This window comes from Mus pahari, chromosome 14 (genome assembly GCF_900095145.1).
Source record: "Mus pahari chromosome 14, PAHARI_EIJ_v1.1, whole genome shotgun sequence".
Classification (NCBI taxonomy): Eukaryota; Metazoa; Chordata; class Mammalia; order Rodentia; family Muridae; genus Mus; species Mus pahari.
Window position 1 is genome coordinate 67,458,904 of NC_034603.1, and position 15,819 is coordinate 67,474,722.

Consider the following 15,819-nt stretch of genomic DNA (forward strand, 5'->3'; position numbering starts at 1 on the left):
TGTGTGTGTGTGTGTGTGTGTGTGTGTGTGTGTGTGTGTGGTGTGTCCGCACACATGCCCATCCATGTACAGAGGCCAGAGGAGGACATGAGGTATCACCCTGAATCAACAAAGTGTCCTCCTGTTCTATCACTCTCTGCCTTATTCCATGGAGACAGAGCCGCAGAGGGAAGCAGTAGGCAGCATGTGAACCCGCTGCTGCTGGGCACACACCACCCTGCCCTCTTCACACCAAATCTCACGGGTGTGGAGGCTTGAGGGCCTAGTTTTACCCCCTCTCCTGTGAGCCTGGAAGGAGATTCCTCTCCTCTTTCGGCCTGAGATCTTCCCCAAGGTTGGCGATGCTTTCTCTGACTCTCTCCTTTCAAACTGATCGTCGAGACTGTTTGTAAATGGTAAAAAGCAGTGGACACAGATGAAGGCTTCAGACCTCTTCTCTTCTTCCTTGATAGATGCTGTGATTTTTGGATATGGCAGCGGGGGTGGGGTGGGGTAGGGATCAAGCTTCCTCATCAAATCCCAGTTATTAAAATTGTACTTGGAGATACTATGAAGGATACCTTGGTGCCCTCAACCCAGAATGATTCCTGTAACAGCAGCATCTTCCTTTCTTCCAGTGCAGTGGCTCTCAACCTGTGAGTTGCAACCCCTTTGGGGATTAAGTGACCTTTTCCTAAGGGTCACCTAAGATGATCAGAAAACACAGATGATTCACAACAGCAACAAAATTACAGTTACAAAGTCGCAAAGAAAATAATTTTATGGTTGGGGGTTAGCACCACATGAGGAACTGTATTAAGGGATCACAGCGTTAGGAAGGTGGAGAACCACTGCTCTAAGGAAAAGAACAAAACAATAGTCATGGTTCTGTTCATCCTACTGACGAAGCCTGAGCTATGGCTTCGGAAAGGACAGTGGTTAGAGCGCAGGTTTTGGAGGCAGACTGACCTAGGCCTGAATCTTGTATTCTTCATTCAACAGCCATGTGATCTTTAATGTGTTAGTTACCTTCTTGGGGCCTTGGAGCCTTATCTTCAAAGTGGAAAATGGCAATATTGACTTTGTGAGACTACTGTAAGGATTAAGTAGGCTTATGTATATAAAGTTATCTACAATTTAGATCAGTGTCTAGTTTGTAGTAAATGTTCAATACATCTGTCTGCTGATGTAGAGGAGGAAGTAAAGGGTAATTCATCATCATGATCAGGATTCCAGTGCTGGTAATGAGAAGGTGCTGTGTTTCCAGGGAATCTCTACACACACACACACACACACACACACACACACACACACACACACACTACTCCAGGTATAATAATCCCTGGACCCAGCATTTCTTCCCAGGAAGCCAAACCACCTGGCATGCAACCTCCTCACACCTAATTGTCTCATCGTAAGTGACAGTGACACTGGATATGAACCTTGGAAGCACAGGCCAATCCCCCTGAGGCCCCACTGACTCACTCCCTGCCACCAAAAGAATCCCTCAACCACTGTGTGACTCACCCTCCCTCCCTCTTCCTTAAATGGAAAGACTGGTGCTTACTTACTCTGCCGTGGTGCAAGAGTAAGACGGTTTATTTTTTCAGGCAGCTTTGAACTTGTTGGATGAAAGAAGCTATTTAAGCACAGAGGAGGAGTGAGGCTGGTTGAGCCAGGTACTTGCTACAGTCGGGCCAATCAAGATTGTGCTTTCTTATTATGACTACGGTTGGTGAGAGCCTCAGGCACGGGTTACCTGTGCCGCACTCCACAGCTTAGAGGAAAGAGCAGAGGTACCATGAAGAGGAGAGTGTGACAGCCTCCTACCTTCCCTGAGCATCCCATGGGAAAAGTCTCAAGGCCTCACAACCTAATCAGAACCCAGGTGAACAGTTGCCAGTGAACAAGAGGAGTCTATGGTTGAGAATAATTTCAGGCAGAGCAGCCACATTCTGACTTGATCTCCCTTTACCATTGGAGCTTTAAGACTATGGCCTCTTCTGTACCCAAGCTCCCTACCAGGATAGGGCTGGATTAAACCACTGCCAGCTGTCCTTGCATGCTTCACGGCCAGCTACTGTAATTTGTAGAGTTTACAGAGCAGGAGGGTGGGGAGAAAAGCCTGCTCAAGCACTTGTGGTTTCACTGGTGAGTAAGAACCAGGAAGCAGGGTTCAGAGAGGATAAGAGCCAGAAGACTGGCTGCCCCCATCACCCCACACCCAGCCCCCACAAATGCCTGAATGCCCTCCTTGGAGGTTATAAAACTTCCTTTTAAATAGCTCCAGAGATGCTTCTCATCTTTGGCCAGCTGTGATGCTGAATTCTGGAGACCTATTTCTTCATGGCCACTTCAGCCTTGTATGGAATGTCCAGATTATGTGTCAGTTACCTCGGGGCTCTAGGCCAAGGCAGCTGCCAGGAGAACTGACGCACGGGTGGAACTTCTTAGGGAGCTCGAGTAGACCAGTGCGTCTGGATCACTCCAGACTTACGGTGTGTGAGACTCAGCAGGCACCGTTGTTTCCCACTGTAAGAGTTTCTGGATACACAAGAGATACTGTCTCCATGGCACAGAGCGCTCCTCAACCATGGGATGGATGCATCAAGAAAACAAAACCAAGCCCTTCTATAGTGTCTGGCCAAGCAGGGGCTTATTCCCTAAATGTACACCTTGCCCAGATCGATATTCTGATAGATACTCTCCAACTTGAATATCTATCAGAATCACCCGAGGGTCTTGATAACAGCGGACTTCTGATTTAGAGACTTTGGGGAAAGGCTCCAAATTATGGACATCCAACAAGCCCTTGCCGATGCTGGTGCTGCTGGATAGAGAACCACAGTTTCAGACCCAGCCCTAAAGCTTCTGTGTGATTTTTTTCCCTTCAAAGCTTCCATGGAATGGACTTTGGACCTATTTCAAAGAGACAGGGGTTCACGTCTTGACTTGGTCACTAAGGATAACAGCGGCTCTCTCCTTGCAGAGTTGTGGGTACCCAGGGCTCCTTTGAAGTCATTCCCAAGAAATTTCTGCTATCATACTTAATATTGACACAATATTCGGGTGTGTTCTGGAAAGTCTCACTATCCAGGAGTTTCTGGCATACGGTAATCTTGCCAAGAAGCTGGACTTTAATGCCGGCAACACCCGATACTCATGTTCCTGCTCTAGTGGACCTGGTGGGATTTGGCATACAGGTCAGCGCAAGGCTACAAAGGCCTCAGCTGCACACAGGCCTCTGACACAGGAAACGGAGAAACAGGTTAAGTATCATCTACCTACCTCCGACCCTTCAATAAACCATGGCACCCTGAGACATTTCCAGGCCCAGAGAAGAAGCCAACACCTATTAGCAGTCTCCAGCTACAAGAATATCAATGGTTTTGCTTTATCAGTCTCCAGTACTGCCCCCCCTTACTTGGCTTGATGTCCACCCATTCACCATCTGCCTCCAGGAGAAAGCCCTTCCAAAGGAGATGTGGGCAAGATGGTGCTGTGTCTTGGTTTCTGTGAAGCTTATACTGAGCCCAGGACGCTGCTCCTGCAGCAAAAATGATCAAACCAAGCCTTCTATGTTTACAAAGGAACTTACCAGCATGGGCTGAGACCAGAACTGCACATGCCTGGGGTATTGGCATGGGTCTCAGTTACGGGATTAATAACAGGCAGTACTGCCTTCAGAGTGAAGCATGCTGGGCCACACGGTGATCCAGGACAGAGCCAGGGGCCCTCCCTGATCTGCAGCACACCTCCTGCCTGGGTTTAGAGCCACTGTTGCACCTCCTGATGGCAGATGTCCACCAGAGTCCCATTCTAATGCCATGTCTCCTCCAGCATCCTATTCAGATTCACAGCAGACACGGGGTTCAATTCAATCTACCAGATGACCGTCAAGAACCATACTTCATGTGGGCTCAGAAGAAGGGTGACATACTCAGGTACTCTCTTTGTCCTCTCCACTCGAAGCCTCCAATCCCACTCACTGTGTTCCGCACTGTCTTCTCTGGGCTCTCGGATGGAGCACTGCCTGCCCCCCAACCCCAACAGACTCCAGGGCAGCGGTCTTGAGCCACCTCTATGGAGAACCAAGAGAGAGGAAGAATATGTCTTCTCCAGCATGGAGCCTCCTGTTAAGTTATTCAGTCTCAGGTGGTCAGCCCTAAACAAATACACATATGAGCCACACAAAAGCGACTCCATAAGCTGCAATTTCACATACCTATGTATTTTATGTGTATGAAACAATAATTAAAGAATAACAGGTCACGAATTTGAGAAGGAAGGGGGTACACAAGAGACGTTGCAGAGGAAGCAGAGGGGGCAAAGATGGTGTAAGTATAGTACCCCTATATGAAATTCTCAGAACTCTTAAACCACATTTTTAAAGGTTCTGGTCTTGTCTATTGTGACTGTGTGCTAATTAAGATGGGCACCGATTAATGCTTCGTGGTGTCTATTCCTGGGGTCCCGCGCCTTCCACCTGACCCTGGAATCCCTCCTGGCCCTGCTTAGAGGTGAAAAACATCCAACAGTTTTGATCTTTTATCTTTTGAAATGCCCTTGTATTTCTCTGAAGTGCACCTGACTGGCTTGTTCATTATTTGTGAAACTTGAGAACTTTTCAGTATCTGTGGGTCTTTTGTCTGGATGCATGAAATGTGTACCACATGTTTGTAGTACCCATAAAGGCCAGAAGAGGGCGTCAGATTCCCTGGAACGGAAGTCACAGACATTAATGAGCTTCCATGTGGCCAGCGGGCATGGAACTCGATCTTCCAGAAGAGCGATTAGGGCTTTTAACCATTGAGCCTTCTCACCAGCCCCTATCATTATTGTTTTTAATTAGCTTACAAACTAACAATTTTTTTACCTGTTTTGTTTTCGGTATTTCCTTCCTTCTTCCCCCCTTTCTGACATAATTCTCCTACGGTTCTCATGTGGTTATCTCCCTCCCCACGCACCACCCTTGCAGTTTTTCTTTCCTGCCACTCAGCGCCCCATCCGTGGCCTCTTTTCTAGCTGGTTCACGCCCACTCCCACCTAGATACATCTATTTAACAGTTAGAATCTAGGTTCAACCTACGAGTGAGGGAGAGCATGCAGTATCTTTCTTTCTGAGCGCAGGATGCCTTGCTTAATATAATGTTCTCCAGTTCTATTCATCCTCCTGCAAATTTCCTTACTTTACAGCTGATTAAGAGTCTGTTGAGTATATGAACTGTTTTCATTTTCTATTTATCTGTTGATGGACATCTCTACTGCTCCCATTTCCTTATGGCTTTGAAGAGGGCAATGAGAAACACAGATATGCAAGTGCAGCATCTCTAGTCCTTTAGGTACATAACCAGGAATATGGCTTGCTCACAACCTCTAACTGATTTGTATAGTGAATGTGCCAGTGTGCATTCACACGGGCTGTGAATGGGGTTTCCTCTTTCCCTCTATCTTCCCCAGAATTCATTGTCAATTTTTTCTTGATGATAGCCTCCCTGACCTGAGTAAGATGAGACCTCAAAGTGGTTTTAATTTTCACCTCAACAACAAAATTTTCATTGTCCTTGTCTTCAAATACGCTCATGTCATCAGACGCTTTATAAGTTTCTTTTATTTCTAAAACAAAGAGCTAGTGGCTAGTTGTCCTATAAATCCTGGGGAAAAGTAGCCAGCTGGCTTCCGGTCTTTGCTCTAACAAAGATGTTTCTCTGCCCTCTGTCCTGTGGTGACTGGCTCATCTTGTAGGTCCTTAAGATGGCAGCAAGAATCTCCAAGCTGAATTGAGCTCAGAGTCCTTGAGTCCAGGACTTTCAGACATAAAAACCCCTCTGATAATTCTCTCTGAATTATGTCTACTCTGTCATTTCCCAAGGTGGTCCATGACCTCCTGTGACTCAGTTTCCCAGACTTTGACCAAGACACTGGGAGTGTATGAGAATTACTCAAGTCCTTCGTGTGGACACAGAGCTGCCTCCTTGCTTCATCTGCCGGTTACTTTAATTTGTCCTTTCTTTTATTCACTCCACAACATTTATTTAGTGCCTACGCTTGCCTGGCAGGTGCTAGGGCTGGTACCTGGTGGTGTTTAAGCAAAAAAAGATCTTTTCCTTTAGCTATGTGTTTCCTACATCTACCCAGGATCCCCTAAGAGCACTGGTAAATTGCTAGACTTAGGAGATGTTGGGGAGGCATCAAAGGGACTGCATGGAACTTGATGATAAGGACAATTAGAGGGGAACAGAGAGGGTATTCTTAAAAAGAAAAAACCTGTATGAAAAAAATTGGTACTTAAAGATTGCAAGTTTGAAACCAGCAATAGGACTACCCCAGTCGTTGGACCACTAAAGAAACAGGTTTAAGTGAAATGAAAATATATACAAGAGCAGAAGTGGCGTTTTCAAGGCTGGTAGAATGGAATTTTATGTTCCGCTGTGCTAAGGATGTGAGCTGCTTCTGTTCTCAGAGGCTACATCAGGACTTACAGCCATGCAGATTAACAGCTGGAGTCTCTCACACAATACATTTGGGGTCAGGCCTGAGAGTCTCCAGCAAGGTCCCTGATGCTGATGCAACAGGATGCAGGACCACAGTAAGAGCACATGCGCACCTCTGTGACCAAAGGCCTGTTCTGTGGTGACAATTATCCTCCATAAATGAAAGCCCAGATACATGAGACCAAGAACCAATGAGTGAATTGTGACCTTTCTGTATCAGTTCAGGAACTGGAGACGTAGCTTCATGGTTGACCACTTACCAGACATGTGCAAGGACCCAAGCCCCATCCAGTCTGAATGTACACACTGTCTTCAGGAAAATAAGCAAGGTCTGTTTATTTCCCTAGCTCACTTTTCATGGCCAAGGTTGTTTCATAAGAACTTCTAAGATGGAAGAAGAGTAAGAAAGGGACAAGAAGAAGCCTGGATGCTGTTTGTGAAGCCTGAGGGGAGGAGGCCAGGTGTCACACAGAGCAATGTTTATAGAGCAGAAGAAGGTGAAGGGAGGTAATATAATTAACAACTATTGCATGCTGGGAATCGGATCTGGAACTTAGCACAGTATTTCACTAAACATAGTTTTCTCTCTCTCTCTCTCTCTCTCTCTCTCTCTCTCTCTCTCTCTNCACACACACACACACACACACACACACACAGAGTACCTAACACTCAAGTTTAACATATACTACCACACACAGAGTACCTAACACTCAAGTTTAACATATACTACTACAGAATTGTTGACTACTTCCAAAGTCCCACCAAGTTTGCTACCATATAATCCATATTGATGACATACTTTATGCTGCAATACTGTACAGATATCCCTATATAGAATATAGAAATATGGCTCCATGGTTAAGATCACTGTCTGCTCTTCCAGAGGACCTCCACTTCAATTTCCAACACCCACATGGCAGCTGGTTGGTGCACACACACACACACACACACACACATTCTGGCAAAACATTCATACACATTCAAAATTATCATCATCATCATGATCATCATCATTTATTGATTACAGAAAAGCCTAAGAGTAGTTGAGTAACATGCCTGAGTTCCCAGAGCCAGAAAGAAGGGACAGACATTGAAATGCCAGCCCAGGTCTGCCTTGCTCTCAAGCCCAACCTCTTTTTGATCACCTAGACAACCTGTAGGGACCAGAGAGCAGAGTCAGGACTAAACACCATGCCAAGCAAGGTATCGTCCATCCAGATCCAGCCATTCAATTCATTCAGCAAATAGGCACCACGCAACAAGGCTAGGATAGAGTCCCTAAGAGATATTTGAGCAGATGAGAGAGATCATCAAAGAAGCAGATTGGGACAACACATCTGGTACCCACAGTGTGCTCTAGGATGCAAACACTGGATCTCCACTTTGCAGGCATTTGGGCCATGACAAGGCATCTCCCACAAATCCAGAAATAGGACACGAAGGAGCAGCAACCGTGTGTAAGGGGTGGACATGGCACTAAAAAGCCAGACGAGGAAGGAGCGGAAAGCCTTACAGGGAGCTTAAGAGGGCTTCAAGTGGCGGAATACACACTCAATCCTAGCACTTAGGAAGCTGAGGCCCAGAATCAGTGCAAACCTGAATCCAGCCTCATCTACATAGAAAGTACCAGGTGAGCCAAGGCTACATATGGAGACCCTGTTAAAGGCACCACCAGTACTGCCAGGAGGAAGGACAGGAAGGTCATGGGTCAGAGATGTCCTGGAGCTGAGCAATTTGAGTATAGGGTGGTCGGGGGAGGGAGAAAAATCAAAGGGGGCATAGATCTCCTATTGGAGGACAGTCACATGCTTAAAGAGAAGTGGGAAGTTAAGGGAAGCTGTCTGGAAGAGAGGCATGCCACTCAGGAATCAGAGATGATGGCCTAGAGGCAGATAAGCACTTAGACGGTATCTGGACCCACTGAGAACCTCTCCTCCTGCTCTGGCTAGGGCCTTCTCCTCCTGGCCACACACACACAGATAGATAGCCCCCAGGCTCACCTCTGAATAGCAACCGTGATTCTCACCAGAACAGTTTGTCCCCCAAAGGGAAGGCAATGTCTAGAGTCTCTAAAGCAGGTGTCAGGGAAGATATTTCAGTTAGAGGGAGTGCCTCTTCAAAACAAGCTTAACCTGTCTCCTAAATGAGCTGTCTTCCAACCTTGATGGGAGCTTGGCATTTGTGTTTTTCAAAGTTAAAATAACATTAAGCAAGAAGACCAGGTATTTTTATATTTATTAAAAGGGAAGCCATAGTGGAGAGGCATTGAGTTAAATGAGGTTGGGAAAAGGAAGATTAAGAATTACTCACTACGCTGCACCCCTCAATCTTGCTGTAGGTGTCCATGAGAAGGAACGAAGTAGATTGTATTCTGGACAGAAAGATTTGAGGACAAAGCTGAGGATGGGTGAAGGATTGCGTATAACTACCGTAGGCAGAGCATCTTCGAACACACACACACAGAGAGAGAGAAGAAAGACAGAGAGACACAGAGAGAGACAGAGACAGAGAGAAAGACAGAATAGAGACAGAGAGACAGAGACAGAGAAAAAACAGAAGAGATAGAGACAGAGAGAAGCAGAGACGGAGACAAAGAGAGATGAGGGGAGGAGAAGAAGAAGAAAGAGAAAAACCACACTGGGAAAGTCTCCTAGCCCAGATAAGTCAGTATTGTTGGTTGTTCGGTGGGAACAGAGGTGGGGCCCTTTCCCAGAGTCCTCTCAGTAACTAAAATGTCCATTCTCGAGGCTTATAGCCAGCCATACCTTCTGCTTGACTAGACTTTGCTGGTAATGATATTTAGATTTTAAAACACCACACTTTGGGAGTCGGGACAAATGTTATCATGTCAAGCCTGGAAAAGACAGCAAGGCACGTGGTAATTCACCACTCTGGTGGCACAGGGAGCCTGATGGGCCTGACCCTAGATGGCCCCAAAGTGGATCTTATCCTAAACCAAGGAAGCAAAAGTCTCAGAGAAGCAAAATAAGAGTCTCCTAAAAACAACGCGCTGCAAGCATTTAGCCAAAGCATTCTCCATGTGTGGGAAACAACTGAGACAGGAAGATGCAGCCTGGGGGGGGGGGTTGTTGGGGGGGTCGAGGGAGGCCAGAGAGAAGGGCATATTTACAGAAGAGACAGCCGACCTGTGAGGGGAGAGGGGATTGAGATTTGGTACCAAGGACATCCCTTAGCTCTCAGGGCCCATCACATGAAAGGGTCGTGGTTGCACCTAAAGATGTGATAACTTAGGACTAGAGGGATGGCTCAGCAGTCAATAGCACTGGCCGATCTTCCTGAGGTTTCGAGTTCAATTACCAGCATCCAAATGGAGCTCACAACTTTCTATAGCTATAGTCCCACATGATATGATGCCCTCTTCTGGTGTGCAGACATACAGAAAAAATACCCATATATATAAATAGATAAATTGTGCGTATGTTTGTGTGTGTGCCCGCACGTGTGTGTGCATGCATGTGTGTGTGCATGTGAGTGCGTGTGTGTACATATATATGTGTGTATATATATACATATATGATACGTCTAGATTATTTGTTAGAAGGAAACCTGCCAAGAGCCTCCTGAGCATTCTTTTTGAAGTTTTTATTGACATGTGTTATACAAAGCGATGTTTTTCATTATGACATGTTCATGCATGTATAAAATGTACTGTGATCAGGTTCACACACACCCCTGTTATGCTCTCTTGCCCGCTTCCCCCTCCCATGGACCACCCAGCTCTTCCTAACTTGCCCCTTTTCTATTTTCCCATGTTTTTGTTTATTTTGTGATGACGACCCAATGTGTTTCATTAGAGTTGCTGACAGGAGTTATTTGTAGAGGCATGAACCACTAAAGGAAATGTTTCCCACTCCTTAGAAACCATCAATTGCCTATAGACCATCAGGGAGACACAGGAACTCCCTTCTCCATGACAGGATGTTGCTGGGCCCAGACTTATGCATAGTCACAGCAACTGTGGGTATGAGAATGCCATGGCCGGATCTCGCCCAGAACCCGAGGCGCCACCCCTTCCTCCAGCTCTTACATTCTCCACCCCATCATCTGCAGTGTTCCCTGAGCCTCGAAGGGGATGCTCTAGATGTCCCATTCAGGGCTGAGCATCCAACAATCATTTATTCTCCACATTTGGGCCAATTATGAATCTCTGCAGTTACCACTGCCCACTGCAAAAAGAAATTCCTCCGACCAAACTTGACAGGAACACCAGTCTCTGGGAGTAAACTCAATTATTCATATGGCAATTTGATGGGTATATCACATATGCATGCATGCACATGCACACACAGAGAGACAGACAGAGAGACAGACAGACAGACAGACAGACAGACAGAGAGGCAGAAAGACAGACAGAGGCAGAGAGATATTCTAGACTTGTGATAACACAGAAAACCTCTTTGCCTACTGTCAGGTAGATCACTCAAAAGGAGAAATAAGTTTGCAGTAGTAATCATGGTTCTTTAATCAAGAGCCATTGTCACACTTCCAGGCCACCACCATGGACAGCTAGGGCTCCTCAAGCAGACCCTGGGACTGCACCTCTCCAGCTTTTCCTTCCTGTGGGAGACAGACGGTCCCCGCTGGTTCTCCATAAGCAGTATCTACTGCATCCCTTCCACCTGCCAGGAACATTGTGTGAGTTCTCCCTCAACCTACTGGGAAAAAAAATGGTAATAATTCTACTTTTTCCATTGAGGACTAGGCATCAAGGGGTCACCACTGTAGTGACTCAGGCTAGCATCACCAGGCAGTATCTAAGATCAGCTCTGTCTGACTCTAGCAAAAGTTCTCTATCTTCCATATGATGTAGCCACAAAGAAAGGTATCCATGCTTTGCTCTTCCCTTCTCTCCTCCCCTCCCCTCCCTTCTCCTCTCCTCTCCTCTCCTCCCCTCCCCTCCCTTCTCCTCTCCTCTCCTCTCCTCTCCTCTCCTCTCCCAGATACATAGGTAAGCTAGGATTGGAGATTTTGTTCTTGCAGGCATATTCTGTGCCTGCCCAAATCAGAAGCTGCTGGCAAAGCCCAGCAGCCCCTCGGGACTGCTTTTCCACCTGCTTTTCCATCACAACCTGCTAAAGACCACTTTGGTCTTTGCCAGAACCCTGTTTAAGAGGTGATAGTGACCCAGAGGGTTCTAGTGCCAACTGCAATCCTCAAAGCCAGAACTTGTGGGGCAATGAAGACAGAGAACTTAGGAATCTATGACAACACTTCTCAAAAAAAAAAAAAAAAGAAGTACATCTCTGGGCATCAAGCCAGAAGCAAGACAATTGTCCCCAGTACCCACGCTGGGCCTCCAGGCCTAAGGAATTTCATGCTTCTGTGAAAGGGGCCAATCTGAATGAGAGATAAAACTTGGCAACTCAGTCAAAGCAGTTCTCAACATGACCAAGCTCCTTTTAACTAAACTGGATCTCTAAGAGGGTTGACTTTGCTCTTGGATAAAATACCAAGAGGCCAAAGATGCCAAAAGCATGGTAGGGACATGTTAGTTCTTAGCTGTTCTGAAGGAATCCGAGCCTGGCAACAGGCGTCGTTTCTTCTCCCCAGTCTATGAGGAACTACAGGCAAAGTGCACACCCAGAGTCAGAAAAGAGCATTCTCCCAGGGACTTAAGACCCAGTTGCAGTAACATGGCAAGGCCAATGAGGATCCAACAACTTGAGGACCACCACATGAAGAGCAGCATCAAAATGACAGCAACTGATGTGCAGGGTGGGTAACGGCCCACGCGATGCAGGCACACGGTCCCATCTTAAAATCTCTGGGACAAGGAACTAGAACCCAAATCCCAGAAGAGACTCTGAGAACAATATGAGCTTTAGCGGAAGATAGCTGCATTCTTGCCAAATCAAATTTCAGAGAAATAAAGTGTAAGGGCTAACAGAAAGCCAGTATTTGGAAGTTATCTACTACTTGCATTTTAGTAGAAATGTCTCCAGGGCAATCTGGTCTTTTAGAAAAACTAAGAATGGAGGAGATGGAAACACCGTGACCCCAGTGCCACCTCCATGATACCCTCCCTGCATTGGAATCCTGATTTCAGCATCATCTCCAGCACCGTCTCCATCGGCAAAGTGAAGCTTGTGGTTGACAGGTCACAGCTTGAGAGAGAGGCAAAGGAAAGACGCAGTCCCGGTCCGCGGCGATGGTGGGGGAGGCTGCAGGGAGAGAAGAAAAAACAAGCTAAACAAGAGAGCTTGAAAGATGCTTCCGTGGTAGACAGACAAACTGAGACCCGAAGGACTGAACATTAAGCGTGCTATCAACCAGGCACACAAATCATGCTGACAGGTCCACTGTCACTAGCATCTGTCTCATTTGGCATTCAGGAGGCTGGGGATGGGGCCACGAGAGGACATGTCTGTCATTTATGTAACATTCTGTCAGCATAGAGGTGCATGAGTCACTAAACAAAGATACACAGGAAGGTATGTTCCTTGGGCTGAGATCTGCAAGCACTTCAGGTATCGCTGAGGAATGGCCTGACAGCCTGGTATGTGGTTTGGCCAGGGTTCACTTACATTACATACGTGCAGTACTCATTCTCCAGAAAGCTCTAGTACATGTTAATCACACCCCACAAGTAGGTCCTGGTGCCCACAGTCTTCCACTGTTTCTAGTTCTCTGATTCCAGTTGAGCCCAGACCTCCGAGTTGCTGATGCGGCTCGGGACCATACCTCATCTTCAGACAGGAGTTCTGTTCACTAGGAGCTGGAGAGATGGGTCAGCAGTTAAGAGTGCTTGCTGCTCTTGCAGAGGACCCAGGTTCAATACTAAGCACCCACATGATGGCTCCCAGCTGTCTGTTAACTCCAGTTTCAGGGGATCCAACACTCTCTTCTGACCTCCACAGGCACCAGACACACATGCGGTGCACATACATGCATTCAAGCAAAGCACTAATATACGTAAAATACACAATTAAGTTTTTGATTAAAATTCTGTGTATTTTTCTGTACTAGGGAAGGATGAAGTAGGAAACCTAGATATCACTACATCCAGCCATGAAGACCATGGCAAAACTCTCAAATTCTGAGGGTTTGGAGGACACCTCTAGAGCTCTGAAATCAGCATTGCCAATACCATAAGAAGTTCCCATGAAATATTCTAACAAAAACTTTGCCCTGCACATTCATATGTCCTCGATACCTAGCCCAAAAGCATCATCTAGAGACTTTGTGTTAAATGAACATCTGGACCTCATGCTTCATTCCAAAGGAAGCAGAGGTTGCTTTTGATGGGAACTCTGCTCTGGGTCAAGCTGATTTGAGAGCAAAGCCTCTCCCACACAGAGAGTCTGAGAGTTGACTTAAATTTTTACTATAAAATAATGACATCATCTCTCCTTTTTATTTTCCCATCCAACCTCTCCAACGTACCCCCTTGCTCTCTTTCAAATTCAGTCTCTTATTCTATAGTTGATGCTGGTGCGTGTGTGTGTGTGTGTGTGTGTGTGTGTGTGTGTGTGTGTGTNTGTGTGTGTGTGTGTGTGTGTGTGTTCCTAAATTTATAAACACATTCTGCTCAGTCCCTCCACTGTTACTTCTGTGTTTCCTAGCTGACCATTTGGTATTAGACAACCAATTGGCATCTTCTTCCCAAGGGAAGGCTATGCCCCACCCACCCACCCTCAGCATCCTTTAGTTGCACCTGAGGCTCAAGAATCATTTCAGAAGAAGGGACCAAAAAATTCTAAGAGACAAAGAAACAAGATTCTGTCTCAGAGAAGCCTCATCCATGAAGCCTCGCTGACAAGGCTGCCTAAACATGACCTGGACGAGAGCAACACCCATGGGTATCCTAGGGTGGGAAGGAAAGGCCTCTGTAAGGTCTCAGCCCTCAACAGAGAACTGATCTAATTTTTAGAGGACCTGACTAGGGACTTCTGGCTGTTACTGCCAGGCAAGCAGCATGTGGCCTGGTCTGTGTGCTGAAGATAAAGAATGTGTGCCAAGATGGCTGGGCTTGGAGCTGCACCCCAGAGAACGGAGTGTATGTCTCACCTCCAGGGTCTCCAGAAGGCAGGACAGCAGTTCCTGAGGAGTGAGATGTGGCAGGCGGGCTGATGCCTTCAGACTAAAGCACGGAAAGTCAAAAAAAAAAAAAAAAAAAAAAAAATAAAAAAAAAAAAAAAAAAAAACAGGGCAGTTCAGCTACCCAGAGCAGAGCCAAAGGGTCCACCCTGCTCTGCAGCACAGTCTCTGCCTGAGCTCAGAACCATAGCTCCACCTTCCAGCAGCTGCCCACCCCTCCCTGTAACAGCCTCCTGTTCACACTGCATCTCCTCAGAACTTTATGGAACAGTGACCACAGTAAGCTTAATGTCCGATTCATTCTGGAACTTGTCACGCCCCCACCAGGTGACACCTCAGAGTTTGGGGTGCATTGAGGGAGCAGAGAAGTAGATGGCTAAAGTGAGAACTCTGACCAAGCAAAGAGGGCCTGGACTTGTCCCTTGGCAAACCAAAGGAGGCAATCCTATCACCGCTTGTGCCAATATGAAAGGAGGTAATCCTACACATACATGTGTCATCATGAAAGTCTGACCTGAAGCCCAAGGTGAGGAGACATTGGAGACCTTCCTAACTCACAAGACAGCTCTGCTCCAGAGGCAGTCTGGCCTCTTAGACCCATAGTAGCCTTTTTCTCCTAATGTTAGCTGAGCCTATACCCCAATCAGAAAGCAACAGGACCCAAGGATGCTCTCTTTTCTGCCCTGAACCCTCCTGCTGGGTCTGAGCTCCCAGGCCTGCACCTGTTTGTGATTTCTCTTTGTAACAGAACTTTTCCTCCTTCAAAGTCCCCTGTGAGACCTCCATGTCGCCCAGCCTCAGGTCATCTAGGATATTTACTTATTGATTGATTGATTGATTGATTGATTGATTGATGTATATCCTATTATTGCTATTGTGTAATGTGGATGTTTATCTGTGTACCATATGCATACCAGAAGAGGGCATTAGATCCCCTGGAATTGGAGTTACAGACATGTGTGACCCACTACGTAGGTCCTGGGAACACTACTAGGTCCTCTGCAAGAGCAGCCAGGTGTCCTTAACTGATAAGCCATCTCTCCAGGCTTCATCCAGAATCTTATACAATCTACACATGTCCACTTCCATCAGCTGATTCAGGGACACTCATTCTCATGTCTGGCCTAATTAGCTTCAACTATCAATTTGGTGCAGCCTAGAGTCAACTGAGAAGGTAGTCTTGATTGAGGGAATGGTCAGATTTATATTTGCCTGTTGGCATTTTTATGGAGAATTGACTCTTCTTATCTAATCCTTTCTTCTCTTTCATGCTGTATAATATCCATTT